This window comes from Sceloporus occidentalis, unplaced genomic scaffold, assembly GCF_023333645.1.
Source record: "Sceloporus occidentalis isolate IW3139 unplaced genomic scaffold, rSceOcc1.0.p SCAF_143, whole genome shotgun sequence".
In the NCBI taxonomy this organism is placed as follows: Eukaryota; Metazoa; Chordata; class Lepidosauria; order Squamata; family Phrynosomatidae; genus Sceloporus; species Sceloporus occidentalis.
The window spans coordinates 2,053,910-2,069,849 of NW_028317123.1; positions in this window are offsets into that span (position 1 = coordinate 2,053,910).

The window sequence follows — 15,940 nt, forward strand, 5'->3', positions numbered from 1 at the left end:
TTTTTTTCCCAAATTTAGATTTTTAGTTACACATCGCTTTTTTTTATTTATTATTATTTAAAGTGATTCGTTCTGTGATTTGGGATTGTATCTGGACTGAAACATCTTTGATAAACTTATAAATAGCATCATTCTTTCAAATATTATATTTTTTTAAAAACTTGATAGTTTTTAGTAATAGTTTTTATATCTTTTATAACTCTGTTATTATTATTGATGACTGTCAGCAGCACACACATATTTTTATTTTTGCGTTTTATTTTATTATAGATATATAAATCACATATTTTTGGTATTGTTATAGAAATATAAATCACATATTTTTGGTATTGTTTATTATAGAAATATAAATCACATATTTTTGGTATTGTTTATTATAGAAATATAAATCACATATTTTTGGTATTGTTTTATTACAGATATATAAGTCACACATTTTTTTGTATTATTTTATTATAGATATATAAACCACCTTTGAACTTCTGAGTAAGACAGGAGTACAAAATGTCACAAGGGATGAAACAGATTCGAGACGCTGTAAAAATTACTTGTGGATACCAGCAGTTTAAAAATAAGTTTTTATTTTTCGGTTATTTTTGACATTTAGCTGAATAAAATACTAGGAGAAAATAAAATCATAAAACAGGGTTTAAAACATTGAAACAGAATTTCTTATTTTTTCAAACATATCTTTTTGTCTTACCCGGCAGAAAATAAATGCTCTAATCTGGGCTTTTTAGAAACCAAATTTAGTAAAATATTTTTAATTTATAATTACTCTGTTTTTTGGTTGCATGGAAGATTGCATTAAAATAGATTTTTAAAAAAAGCTATAAATATAATATATTTTGTATGTACATAATACTTTATGAAAATTTTTTAGACCAGACCTTTTTTAGGGCTGTAGAAGACTTACACAGGCCCTTTAATAACAGTCTAGAAGCAAGTTATATTATTTATTGTTTATATAGCACCATCAAATTCCGTAGCGCTGTACAATGGGTAAACAGGACATAGCAAGTAGTATATAATATAACAATTTGACTTGAAGAAGAAACAGGTGAGGCGGGCCCTTCTCAAAGGAGTTTACAATCTAAAGGGATATATAATGTATAAACTAGTATTCCTGATGAAGAATAAGCTCCTATTGTACAGCGCTGCAGAATAGGTTGCTGCTATATAAATTAAATAATTAATTTAAAGTTCCGACTTTAATTTAGTTACTAATTCATTACTATTTATCTAGCATAAATAGATGGCTTAGCATGTTTAACCGGCGCGCTATTGGTCTGTGCCTGTATTTATTATTAAATCATTAACCCTTTCATGCAATGGGTTGCGAATAAGAGCAGGAGGTCGGAAAATAAGAAATATAAACTTAAGTCTTGAAACCCTTGAAGACGTTTGGTTTTTTTTCTGTTTGCAGCAGAATATTAAGACTCAAAGCCTTTGGAGCCAAGACCGAGTCACTAATCACGTCCTTGGTAACCCCCGTCTAGTAGAGCAGATGGCAGCTAGATCTGTGGAGAGGGTTATAGCGCATGTAAATGAGGCCGATTTACTGTTCCCATTTATCAAGCGAGACAATAGCACCTGATAAAACTGGATGGGAGGCAGGTTAGCCTCGGGGCACATTTGCCTACCTAATGTGAGAATGTGAGTCCTGCAAGTTTCCAGTATTCTTCACCCAATAACAATACAATACTAAAAGGTGCAAAAATCAATAAAAATCACTCAATATAGTAATTATTACAAAAATCTAGAATTCTTTTTAGTATAAAAAATATTAGGCGCCTTTTTATTTATTTAAAAAAAAGCTTTTCTTTTTTTACAAGAAAAGCAACAAAATGTAATATAGTTTTATATTGAGTTAATATCTAGTGAAATAGTTAAATGATTTTAATAAGATATGTATGATGTGTGTATGATGATATCTATAGTTAATTCACATATATCTGTGTCTAATGTCTCCGTTATGAAAGCATGTTTAATTAAAATAAGGATTTATAGTAAAGCATGCGTTTCCTGCTTTACCTGCTTACATTTTCCTATTTTAATTCTTATTTTTGTTATTTAAAACCCCCGTTTAAATCAGGGTCAACTAGTAGAGTTACTGTTTATAGTCCTCACTGTCTAGGTATTCCTAGATCCCCCTCTCTAGATACTTGGTCCCCTTCTACATTATTCTTCACTCTATGTATTTATAGCCCCCTCATTCCATCTCCTCTCTATTCCCCTCTCTACATAGAAACTGAATTTGCCCGCAGATTAGACCCCTTCAGATCATTCTAGTCGGCCCGTTTCTCCTGCTGTAAAGACTCAACCCTTAATCAGTCGTTGGCCTCGTCTTAGATTCAGGATCCGTATGCCTATCCCATGCATGTTTAATACCCTCACTGTATTACCCTCTACCACTTCTGCTTGGAGGCTGTTCCACTTATCTACCATTCAGCAAAGTAAAACGTCCTTCCATTCCATCAAAGTCTCTGATCCTCTAGTTTTAGATTCTGGCATCTTGTTCCAACATTTCTCCTTCTTCGAAGTAAACTTCCCTTCGGTACTTTGTTCTATCTTCACATCTCCTCTCTTCTTTCTTCCTAGCTGTAGATATTGAGATCCCTCGGTCTTTCTTGATAAATTTCCACCATTCTGGAGGTGGGTTCTCCTGAACTGTACAAAAGCTTCACATTCTTTGTTCTCCATTCATGTTGTCTTCCTATCCTTCACCTCTCATTGTCTCCATTCTACAAACCCCCCCTCCCCCCTTAGAAGTAATAAACAGAGAGAGGGAAAAAGTTTGGTGGAATGGAAGGTTCATCAACCTTCATCGCACTTGGTAAATAGGCAGGGAGGGTTGTGTTATCACATTAAAATCTTGGCTGGAGAATTGGAGCATATCAGATCCATTCTATAATACCCCAGAGAACGGCAGCACTAAAAGTCTTAGCCTTTAGGCAAAAGTCCAATGACACCACCGAGGTACCACTGTCCATTGGAAATCACTAACTAAAGCTACATCAGATGCTTTTGTTGATTAGAATTTACGTTTCTCCTAGTAACCCTTCTTGCACCACATATTCAATGATTATTTGTATTAAATAATACATTTATTGTTGTTATTAATACAAATAATATTTTTATTATCAGCATGTTGAGTTTATGACTCATTGTTGCGTTCCAATGGCATGGCATGGAAGTCATTGTACACACCTAACCCTTCTTCACTCTCCAGATTTCTCTATCATCTAATAAACCACAGAAGTATGTTAATCATTTTGGGCCGGAAAGCTGCCAACGAAACGCGTTTTCCCTTTTTAAAACAATATCACGGTTTTAAGGTAGTTGTACCAGTATCTGGCAGCTTTGTCCTGATTGGCTACTCTATTTTATATTCTTTCACTGTATATTAGTTGTTTTATAACTAGTGCAAGCCAATGCGTTTGGCATGTCTCATGTGATTTATAGCACAATAGTCTCTTCACTAAGGGGAGAGCTGGCAGGAGAGTTGTGCTTCAGCTCCTTGACTTCACTTTGCGTTACGAAGGTTAAGCCCCAGCTGCGTCGGCCCTGTATAATGTATAGTTAAATCGGTGATGTTTCTTCAGGCTCCTTACCCATTGAATTATATATTATACAGGGACCAATCCCCTACTTGTTGGAAACATTTGCGATTCATAATATATAGTGAAAGGAGTTGAAAATACACCCCCCCCCTTTAGTGAATAAACCCTAATGGGTTTTCTGGTAGGTAGGCTGGAGTCTATAATTTAACATAACCGAATGTCACTATTAAAGTGCGTCTCATAGTGTTTTCGGTGACAGTTCCACTTAAAAGTTGATTTGGTTGAAAAGCAAGCGTCTCGCGCCCAACATCCCCACTTGTCTAGTTGGTACTTTTCGTAAAGAGCCGGCAGGTGGTTTGCACAGGGCTCGGATGATCTAATGTGGTTTCAATGCCCTTCTCCTTTACAACAGCGAGAGTCTATTCTTCATCCATAACTCCCAGAGTCTGATTCTTCAATAGGTAAAGAAGTCACCAGCCCCACGCCTCCTCGCAGCCAACCGCCGGGTCGAAGAATTAAAAGGACGTAAAAAAAACTATTATATTTAAAGAAATGAGTGCTGGTAAAGCAGGTACATAAGATAAACTCATGTTATATTTCTTAAAAAGGGTCTTGTCCGCTCGACGTGCTCTCCTATAGTCAAATCCCTCTCTTCTTAACTCTTTCTTACCGTAATGGTGTTCGTCCTGTTTTGTTACCCGCAACCTCTGAAATTAATCAAGGAACTTACTTTTTTTTTTTTTTTTATTCCGTGCAGAATATTTTGTTTCTATCTGAATGACCTCAAAATCTTTAAAAACAAAATGTGTTGATGTAAAGAGACTGTATGATTTTTTTTATTCTTCAGGAACTGAGTAAGAAGACCTACTACTGTAGGTTTTAAAAGTAAAATTTTATTACTTAAAGTCATTAAGTAAATTAAAAAGTTAAGTTTTTTTTTTCCTTGATAGCTTTTTCTTGGTGGATAGAGCTGGTCGCCGACAGTATGAGCGACGGCAGTGTCATAATACGCTGTCAGATCCCAACTTCCGACAATGAGGATCTGAGAGCTCGTTACGGACGCGGACGACTTTTGTAATTGAATCTCTTTAGAGAACCCAGCTTTTATTTTTTTTTTTATTTTTTTTTTTTAAAAGGCTTGTTTAATAGTTTTTTGAAACATGAAAAGAAAAATGTAAACCCTATTTAAGATTTTCCAGAGCTGTTTTAACCAATAAAAGCAAAGAAATGGTAATATGATTAAACCATACACATTAATAGGAATTATGATTTGGCATGGAAGTCCTCTCCATCTCCTGCCCAATTCCCCCCAACATCTCTTTCCCCAGTTGGGCTTCCTAATTAGCAATTCCTGAATTCGCCATAAATTGCGGCTAATGGCTCTTTAGACACAAAGATCTGACTTCTGGCTTGGTCTCCTTTGTGAATCACCGCCTTCCATTTCTGTATCAGATTTGATGTATTTTACGAGCTGAACTTGAGTGCCAATCTGCAGACAACTGTAACGTCTGTTAGGAACAGGTTGTGTTTCTTCTACTGCTTTTATTGACTCAAACCCATAAATGTTCCACCCACAAAAAAAAAAGAAAGAATAAAGCAAAGTTATTATTGGTTATGGGGGTCTCGATAAACGCAATTCCCCCCCCCCATCTCATTCACTGTATGTTAAATTGTTGTAAATAGTTAGAAAGAGTTAAAAGGTGCAAACAAATGCTATATACACATACCAGCTGTATGGTCCTAATTCATTCGCATGCTATAATGAGCAAGATAGACTAAAAAAAATGTTTATTATGGAGAGATAAGCAAGGTTTATGTAATGTAGAATTTGACTATAAATAGGGTATGGATCAAAGTCCAGGTAAAATAGTTTTTTCTATGCGTGCGGTGGAGATGTAGGAGGGTAAAGGTCACTTGTAATGCTTGTGTCTTTTTTGAATAAGTCTCAGATTATCCAAACTCAAATAGTATAGGGGTTGTGTTAATATATGGAACTGCGTTTGAATACTGGGGTGGGGGGGGGTGGATAAAAACAACCCACGTTCTAGATGCGCCAATATTAATCACGAAGTTTAGAATTTTGGGGCAAGTTTTGGAAAATTACAAAAGTGAGAGCGTCTTAATGATCTCGGCATGACCTGCATTGCAAAAGCCAGTTCCCGAAAACCATGAATTCCCGAAATCAGGTCCCTTCGCCAACATATACCTCAGGGCGTGTGACATCATATGCGGGTCCGTGTAATAAGGGGGCGGTGAGGATCATGATGTCCCATGTAGCAGAGACACATAAAGATAATAAACATGCCTCAATAGCATACTCACTCAGCATTTAGGTGTCCAATTCAATGTAACTGTGTTGGGAGGTGTGGCAGATTAGGATCAAAGGTAGGCGTGGTCAGGTTCAAAGTTGGGAGTGGCCAGGGCCAGAAGTGTGGCCACCTGGCCACTTGCCCACCATCGCTTTGTTATCTGAGCGTAATCTACTAGACAAACACCCTGACTCTTACCATACTGCCTGTGACAAACGATGGAATGGCTCAGTCTTAATCTCCCTGTTGGACACCCAAACTAATTAAAGCCCATGGAGGAACGGACTTCATTTGCATTGACATAAAGAATCAGCTCAGTGTGGTGTTTGAGCTGGGAAAGTCACCCAAAATATCACATGACTGACAACAATGGCGGCCTCCAGGTCTGTAGATAAAGAGAGTCTGGGGGTTGTTACTGTATACAGTGCTTGGGGTTATATTACTGTATACAGCGCTGGGGGTTATATTACTGTATACAGCACTGGGGGGTTATATTACTGTATACAGCGCTGGGGGTTATATTACTTAATACAGCGCTGGGGGTTATATTACTGTATACAGCGCTGGGGGGATATTACTGTATACAGCGCTGGGGGTTACTACTGTATACAGTGCTGGGGGTTATATTACTGTATACAGCGCTGGGGGTATATTACTTAATACAGCGCTGGGGGTTATATTACTGTATACAGTGCTGAGGGTTATATTACTGTATACAGTGCTGAGGGTTATATTACTGTATACAGTGCTGGGGGTTATATCACTGTATACAGCGCTGGGGGTTATATTACTGTATACAGCGTTGGGGGTTATATTACTTAATACAGCGCTCGGGGTATATATTACTCTATACAGCGCTCGGGGTATATATTACTCTATACAACGCTGGGGGTTATTACTGTATGCAGATCAAGAAAAAAATATATATGTTTTCTGTTTAAAGAAACTGGGTTTTGCAAGGGAAAACATTTAAGGCTTTTTTTCCATCCTGAAAAAGTAGAAATTAAATAAAATATACGTTTGGCAGTTTTAAAACAAACAGGACGAGTCTCCAAAGAAACAATAATACAATAAAAGAAGGTACACTAAGAGCTGCACTTCTGGCATTTGATACGCGATCAGAATGATTGATTTTGTCAATTCCTTGAATGGAAATTGTAAGAACCTGTTGAGCAGCCTGTTGAAAGTTTGTCCACACCTGCCAACCGATACATTCTGCTAGAAACAATGGAAAAATCCAGGAGGCTAAAATAAAATAATAACACATATATGTATACATATATATATATATATTTATATTTATATATATATATATATATATATATATATATATATATATATATATATATACACATTTATATAATATACCCTACCACTCAAAAGTTTGGGGTCACTTAGAATTGTCCTCGTTTTTTAAAGAAAAGCACACGTTGTCCATTAAAAAAACATGAAATGGATCAGAAATCCAGCACAGACGGGGTTAATGTTGTAAATTACTATTGTAGCTGGAAACTGCTGATTTTTAATGGAATCCCTTCATAGGCGTACAGAGGCCCTTTATCACTCCCATCACTCCTGTGTTCCAATGACCCTTTATCACTCCCATCACTCCTGTGTTCCAATGGCCCTTTATCACTCCCATCACTCCAGTGTTCCAATGGCCCTTTATCACTCCCATCACTCCTTTGCTCCAATGGCCCTTCATCACTCCCATCACTCCTGTCTTCCAATGGTAGTGCACGTAATCCTGTTTAGGCATTCTGCACAATGTCTAGGGAAAGAACGACCCGGTGTCATCCTAGTAAACAACGCATGATTGACACACTGCTTGTAACATAAACAGTATATGTATGTTACAAAAGAGGAACAGCCTCCCAGCAGAAGTGGTAGAGGGTAATACAGCGAGGGAATTTAAACATACGGCTCCTGAATCTAAGACGAGACCAACGACTTATTAAGGTTTGAGTTTTTACAGCAGGAGAAACGGGCGGACTAGCTGGGGCTGAATGGGGGCCAATCTGCCGGCAGATTCTATGTTTCTAAGACTATAGTGAGAGTTCCTCTTTAAGGAGTGGCTGTCAATACGTGACAAAACGTGGCAGGCATCCCAGTGATTGTTCTGCAAGCTATTCCTTTAGATAACACACAGCTGTCGTCTTCTAATGTCTCTCGCTCGCCTCTAAGAACCAGAAATATAAAGCACTCACTTCCCGTACAGGAACGCCTCGGGGTTTCTCACCCATCGCTTCCTATTTTTATTCTCATCCTTGCATTTTTTTGTTTCGTTTTGTATTTTTGTCCTGTTTTCTTTATAACGTGATTACTTCTACACGTTCATTTTAGCCATAAATTCATATTTTTATTTATTTATTTTTATTTTTCTATCATTAATCGAGACGACCAATTTACCGGGCCCTATTTTATCCATGGAACTAGAAATGGTGAAACGTGGATTTCATCATCCAAAAATCAGTTCAACGAATCGTTGAATAAGCGTTTTCAGAATGGATGGCGCTAGAATTATAGATGTTTGTTTTAATAGCTTTCGTCGTTGGAGTCACATAAAAGCAATTCCAAATTCCATAAATATTTATATTCTGTTTTTTTTCCTAGAAAGGATTTAAAGCATCGATCACATTTCCAAATCCTATATTTTACAGTTAATTCAATAAAAAGGACCAGGAGGTCCCTGTGACCTTTCCATAAGGAGCCAGATGGACTTCCTGCAATGGTTCCCGATAAAGAGTGCGCGTAATAACTGCACCAAAACTACTTCATAACGTGTCATTTTGGTTAATTTGAAAATAAAGTATTGATACCACTGGATTGGCCCAGTGGTCTGAAGACACAATAAAGACATGGGGGGGGGCAACTCAAATTCCATTTAAATAAAACTCAGGACTAATGGTATATCAATCTGATAACGGGGGTCAGATTAAGGAGATCTTACTCCCCCCCCTACTGCACTGTTAACAAAGCTACCTTTAACCCTCTGAGAGCCACAGGGATGAGCGATGCATTTTGCCCTTCTGCTCTGGAAAGAGAGTCTAAAATACGCAACAAACCGTTGACTCGTGTGCTTGCAACGTGGGCAACGTAATGACTTTACAAAAATATTGTAGAAGTGTATCCATGCATGTGATGTGAGAAGGATGGTGGGAGTTTATGAGCGCAGCAGACGTCTACATGACGCTCATATCGCAACTGAACGCGTGGTCTTTTGCTTCCGTTCTGCTGCGTGTGTAGGCCGATTAATGACCTTAAAGCGACACTCCAGCCAGCGCATGCACTGTAATGGATATGTGAGCTGAGTGGGCCCTTCAAGTGGGCCACCAAGCTATTTTCCGCACAGGAGACGTGTTTTGACCAAACATATCCCCTTGCATGTGGTATACTTACCACCAGTCTGCTCCAGTGCTGGCACAGAGAATGCTGCAGCTGGAGTGTAGGAGTGCTTTCATGTCACTGATTGGCTGCTTCAAGCAGCCAATCACTGGTGAGTATTCTAAGACCACGGAGGGAGTGTGAATCTGCAGCTCTGCAGCTGCAAGATAAGTACAGTTTTTAGTATTATTATTATTGTTATTATTATTATTTGTTACACAGTGTTTTCACGTGCATTGTTTCTTTAGGGGGCTCCCTGGCACACTGGACTGTCCCGTTAATTAAAATAATTCACTTATTCAATGATGAATATAGTTTGCTTTTTTGTAGTATCGTTAAAATATTGTTTGTTACATTTCCTTTTGTGTATATGCTACAATGTATGATATCAGGCCATAGTATACAATCAAAATTTTTTCATCCTACGTGGTATAAGTAAAAAAAGAGAATCATGTAAAATAAAATCTGTAATAAAACTAAAATCCAGAAATATAAAATAATAAAAAGTAACACAATTTTTTATAAAAATGTTTCCACTGTACCCAAGGCTAGACACGTAAACGACGTTTTGAATTGTATGATCATTGCCACACAGATAGGGCTGCTGTGTGTCAGTTCTAGGTAGTTACTTCACAGGAAGGAAGCATGTTTCATTACAAGACAAGAGCCGAAGTCCAAAGGGTTCCTATGCCAGGAAAAGACTTGACTTAACAGCAATAGAACAGGAAAGGTTAATAGACTCATAGGTAGATATTTAGACATAAATATTTTGTACAAAATTCCCTTTTATTGGGTTTGTTTGCTTTAAAAGTAGACTGTTTAGAATCTACTGGATTTAGGGAGGCGCTGTCATATCAAGTGTGTCATTATTATTCTAAATATTAATTTAATGTTCTACATTTTAAGTTGTTTTTACTTTCTGATGTCACAACTGCCTCTGCCGAAGGTTATTTCACACATTTTTCATAATTTCCCATAATGCTTCAATGGGAGCTGCTCTTGGCCTCGCTCATCATGACATCATATGCCAGTGCTCCATTTTCTTTAGGTTATGCAGCTCTTTTTAATGCAGTCTATGACATCATATCCCAGTTCTCCATTTCTTGAGGTTATGCAGCTCTTTTTAATGCAGTCTATGACATCATATGCCAGTGCTCCATTTCTTGAGGTTATGCAGCTCTTTTTAATGCAGTCTATGACATCATATGCCAGTGCTCCATTTCTTTAGGTTGTATAGATCTTTTTAATGCACTCTATGGAGGCTTCCATGGTGTAAGTGGAAGTTGGGAATCAGAAATATCCAATGTATCCGGCCCATTGAGTGCCACACCAGTGGCTTGATCACCCAAGAGGACCCTCCCTGGCCAGTCTCTTCCCACTCCCCACCCACTTCAAGACTGTTTGAGGATAGGCCCGCCCTTATGCAAAGTTAGCTCCACCCCTTAACATAAAAGCATTCCCCACTTCAAGTCTGTTTGCGAATAGGCCCGCCCCCTTATGTAAAGCTAACCCCACCCCTTAACTCAACAGCATTCCCCTTGCTGGCGATACAGACCAGGGAAGGGAACGCTTCAAGGGGGCAGCCTTGGGAAGTTCCTTGGTGTGAGCAGGTATTTCTCTACTACTACTTAAGCAAGCAGAAGAATACCTGTAGAGGTGTAACTAGGGCTTGGTACATCCTGGAATGTGTCCCAAGTTCCTGGAAACCGGTTTGGGATTTTTCCGCACAAGTAGATGTAAGCGGTATGGAAAGGGAATAAACTCTCGATGCCAATGAAATGCGTAGCGAGAAGCATTAAAATGGAAAGTGAAATCGTTTTTTTTTAAATTATGGGAGAGGCAAAGACAGAGAGTGAAACGGGGACTCCCAAGAAATTGGGCTCAGATAATTGGGCCTGAAAACATTATATTACATATTTTCTAGTAATGAAGAAGTTTTGTCGGGAGTTCCCCTTTAAAAGAGTCAGGCTAGTCGCTACATGAACCTTTTGTCAACCAATGAATCCTGTTTCTAGGTGCTTCTGTCTTTTGTTTGTTGTCTTCTGTGGACAACATGGTCATTCTTTTCAGACCTTTATCCTGGGAAAGATACATTGAGATGCAAATGCTGTTTCCATTCTCTAACCCAGAATAATGCTAATGTATACACTTTGGAATGAAGTCACCTTCCCAAAGACCCAAGACCCACCACTGGCCCCATAGGGCAGAAGAATACCCTTGTCTATGGAGAATGTTTAAATATCTAATCATTGACCCATATTGCCTACATGGAATATCAGACACATCGGATTGTAAACAGACAGCAAACATTTAGAAAGAAACCAAAATAATAAATAATCTGATCTTTAATGATATCCGGGGATATAATGTACAGGCGATTTCCCGAGCCCGTTACTGTGCCCTTCTAAAAACGATGTTAAATCCAACAATATACAGCTCATGTCATCTGCAGAAATATGTTAAACTATCTTATTATTCATAATTCATACACTGGATATTTGGACCTAACCATACAACAAAAGAGGATTTCCCACCATTTGCTCATTACTAGTATCAGATTCAATTATTCAAATTTATTGTAATTGGTTTTTTTTTTACCCCAGTGATAGTTTTTGCCCCATTCTATAATGTTTTCTGGCAGCTGTATATTAGCCATTTGTATTAGCTTTGTTATCTGTGCCCCAATACACTAGACAAACCTCTGACTCCCTATCATACTGCCTGCGGAAACAACAGAATAGCTCAGTCTCAACCACCCAGCTGGACACTCTGACTAACTAAAGTCTATGGAGGAACGGACTTCATTAGCATTGCCATAAAGCGTCAGCTCAGTGTGGTGTTTGAGTCAGGAAAGTCAATCAAAATATCACATGACCGACAGCAATAACCGCCTCCAGGTCTGCAGATAAAGGGAGTTTATTGGGACAAAAGGAGATAAAAAAAACAATTTCTCAATGCTGACCGACCTTACTGTATACAGCGCTGGGGGTTATTCCTGTATAAAATGCTGAAGGTTATTATTGTATACAGCGCTGGGAGTTATTACTGTATACAGCACAAGGGTTTATGCTCAAGGAAAAAAACTATTTTTTCGCTGGGACTTTCCCTTTAAAAGTTTAGGGAACAGCCTGTTTACACGCCAGCCCAAGCAGGGGTTGTTAGACCGTAACAGAGGTGTTTAAAGCTGATGTCGACATATCTCAAATATTCCTGAATGACGGCATTTCATTATAATGCAGATCATTAGCAAAAAGGTTCAATAAGCACTGAGTGTAAGTTAATAACCCCTTGATATATTTAGAAATGACTAGGAACATGGTACAATGTGACAGTCCTTTATTAACCATTTGTTAGCTATTAGCTGATAATGTGTTTTACTCAATGGAACCACCTTTCTCTCCTTGGAAGATGGGGCAAGAATGGAAGATGGAGGGCCCGATCGGTAACCCCATCTACAAGAAATCATAGTATCAGCAGCCATATGCCTATCAGCCGCATGTTTAAATTCCCTGGCAGCATTAACCTTTGCTGCTTCTGCTGAGAGGCTGTTCCCCTTATCTACCACCCTCTCAGAAGAAAAATTCTTACAATATATAACCTGACCCTCTAGTTTTAGATTATGACCTCTCGCTCCTATCTTTTTTCCTTTTTTAGCTGACAAAATTAGACCATTTCCTGTATTTAGAGTGTTTTGGGCTGGAAATAGCAGAGACATAATATAAAGAAAATAATACATAGCTGTCTTGGTCAGTTATGAACAAAAAAAATAAAACCTTTTAACGTGACAAAAGGTTAAAGCCCACAGGGATCTATTCGGAGCGGAGCAGGGAGAAGGCATGTGATGAGCCCCGGGCAACAGAGGACAAAATAAAATGCTTAATCAAACTTCTTTTCTCTCATTGTTATGTTCTAAAAAAAATAAAACACATCGGCAAAAAACATTTACGCCTAGCTAGTATGTTTTTTAACAAGGGTTAAATTCTTGCTGGTAAAAACATCAAATGTAATCTTTTTTTTTTTTTTTTGAGTTAATTAGCATATCAATAGAAAAGAGTTGGCTGCTTTGAAAGAAGGGGAAATAGTTTTGTTTTTTCTTTAAATTACAGCTTTGAAGGGTTCTGCCGGCATTCAAATAGTTAATGAAGCCGTATCACGGTGAAGATCTGAAGATACGAAGAGATCAGCTAAATGTATTGGCCGGTTTGGGACGCGCAGCGATCAAAAAGGATAAAAAAAAACAAAAAACTGAAAAAAAGTTCTAATATATAAAAGCTAAAGGCGTAAGTGTTGTTGTTGTTGTTGCGGGTTTCGGGAGATTAGAATCCACACCTTCATCGTATGAACAGGTTAGTTCTAGGAAATCAAAACCCCAAGTTATGCGCTTATGAAACAGAAAGTAACGCTACGCCGGTTTTTAAATTCCATTCCCTGTTCTCTTCGAACCTCAGAGGTCCATGCCCATGCTCCCAAGTGCTGACCCACTCGCCCACTTTTTCGGGGCAGCGGCGATGGCGGGCTGGTTAGGGAGATCCCCGATCACAAATTTGATCATGGTCTGTGCTTTTGCAACATAGAGCCCGATCCCAAATCCTACATGATATATTAAAACAGCAAGCTGTACTATGATGTCATATGCTGGTGTTCAATACATCTCAGAGATGGCTGGGCATGTAAGATAGGCTGGCGGTCCTGCCCCCACCCTAACTCTAACGAAGCCCCCAGCCCACCTCTAACGTGTCTCTGAATGTAGACCATACTGATAATAAAGCCCTATGACATCTCATTCACTGCTCTGAGTAATACTGAAAAATGACATCATCGTTCCCTGCTACAGATCCCCAATATATGTTGGATTTTTTTTTTTTTTTAAATATATAACATCAATATATGTTTTAGAAACATTAAGTAAAGGCCAAGCCATTTAATGCCATTTTAGCTTTTTTGTTAAAATTCCAAATTTGTTAAAATACAAATTTTAAAACGAAACATTGTATGCCTTCGTGATTTACAAAATTGGACATTTTTCATTTCGCCCCTGTGTAATTCATAATTCCAGTTACTTCTTTTACCCAGCGTGCCCGTTTTGTTATTGAAAATGTTTTAGATACATTGAAGAATTCTCACATTCTGTTGCAAAAAAAAACCCTCCAAAAACTGCAGGATATGTTCATTTTCTTTTTTTTTAACCACAGACGATGTCTTTAAGTTGTTGAGAAGCCGCCTTCTGAAAAATAGAGTTTCAAGCAGGAAGCTGACGGTTTTTGCCCGTTTTACTGTTTCCTATTGCACTGTATCAGGATGCCAAAATCAAAAATGTGCAATAAAATCCTAGAAGAAGACTTAAAGCAACATGAATATTAAGGAGAAAATGGATAGATAAGGTCTATCACCACATGCCGTAGGCTCAAATGGTGTAGTCATAGATCCCAAAAGCCCCCCATTGTTCTGGGACAACCCTACATGCAGTTGTGTATTCCGGCCTAGGGTTATAGATCCAGGAGGAAGGGAAACAGGGTGCCTATGGGCTTCTTGGGCAACCAGGCTGGCTCTAGTACTAGTGTTCAGCGGGCCGGTTGAAGGCTAGATAAATGATCTCCCCAGTTGGCCCACTAACACTATGGAGGACCGTGTCGAGTCAGCAAAGCCTTCAAAGCACACTTCAGGCTGGCGCTGTGCGTCCTTAAAAGGCAGGCAGCTGGGATATGACATCATATCCTGGCACTGGGCAGTAACGAAGGCAGTGTGGAGGGGGCACAACAGCTGGGATATGACATCATATCCCGGCACGGGGCAGTAGCAAAGGCAGCGTGAAGGGGGCAAATGGTGGGGTGTTCATGAGGGAACCATGTTCATAAAGAGCCCCCCGTCTGCATGCATAGTAAGTGCTCCCATTGATTTAATTCCTTGCAGTGATTGGCTGCTTCAAGCAGCCAATCAGTGCAGGGAATCGTCAGACCATGGAGGAGGTGGGGAGCTGTAGCTTCTCCCTAAGAGAAGTATTTATTTTTCTTTCTTTATCTTGTTTCTGAATGCACAATCCAAGCGGCTTGAAGATGACTTAGGACAAGTCGGAGTCTCGTGATCGTAAGGATAACTCTATATGACCTACATGGCCAAATGTGAAAAAAAAAATTTTGGGGTAAAAAAACTAAAAAAGACAGTTTGGGCAGAAACAAAACAAGAAATTAAAATTCTAATTTTAATTAAAAAAAAACAAAACATCCACCCATAACCATTTATACCCAAACCGAGAAGCTAAATGTATCAACTGAGGTGCCAAAGGTAAAGGGTTAAATATGCCAAAATTATGCATTCCTTGTAAAAGAAGTACTTCGCCGCAGCCCCCTGTTTGCCAATCAGGTAGCGGGGCAGAAATAACCAGCAGGCGATAGACAGAGAACTTGACGACTTCTCGATTTATAAGCCCTTTTGGTTTCCCTTTCCTGTGCTCTTTTTTTTTTTGTTCTTTTTTTTCTGCATGAAAAATTTTCCAAAAAGTCAGACTTGAGATAAGTTACTTTTTTTTTCACATAAAAAAAATAAAATAAATAAAAATTAGAATTTTTAAAGACTTTTTTTTGTTTGATATTGAGATGTGCAACTTTGGTGGTTCCCGAGTCACAGAAAAAATGTAATTTACCAGCGGAAACGGAGCGCAAGAGCCCATCTGCGGTTAAAACTCAA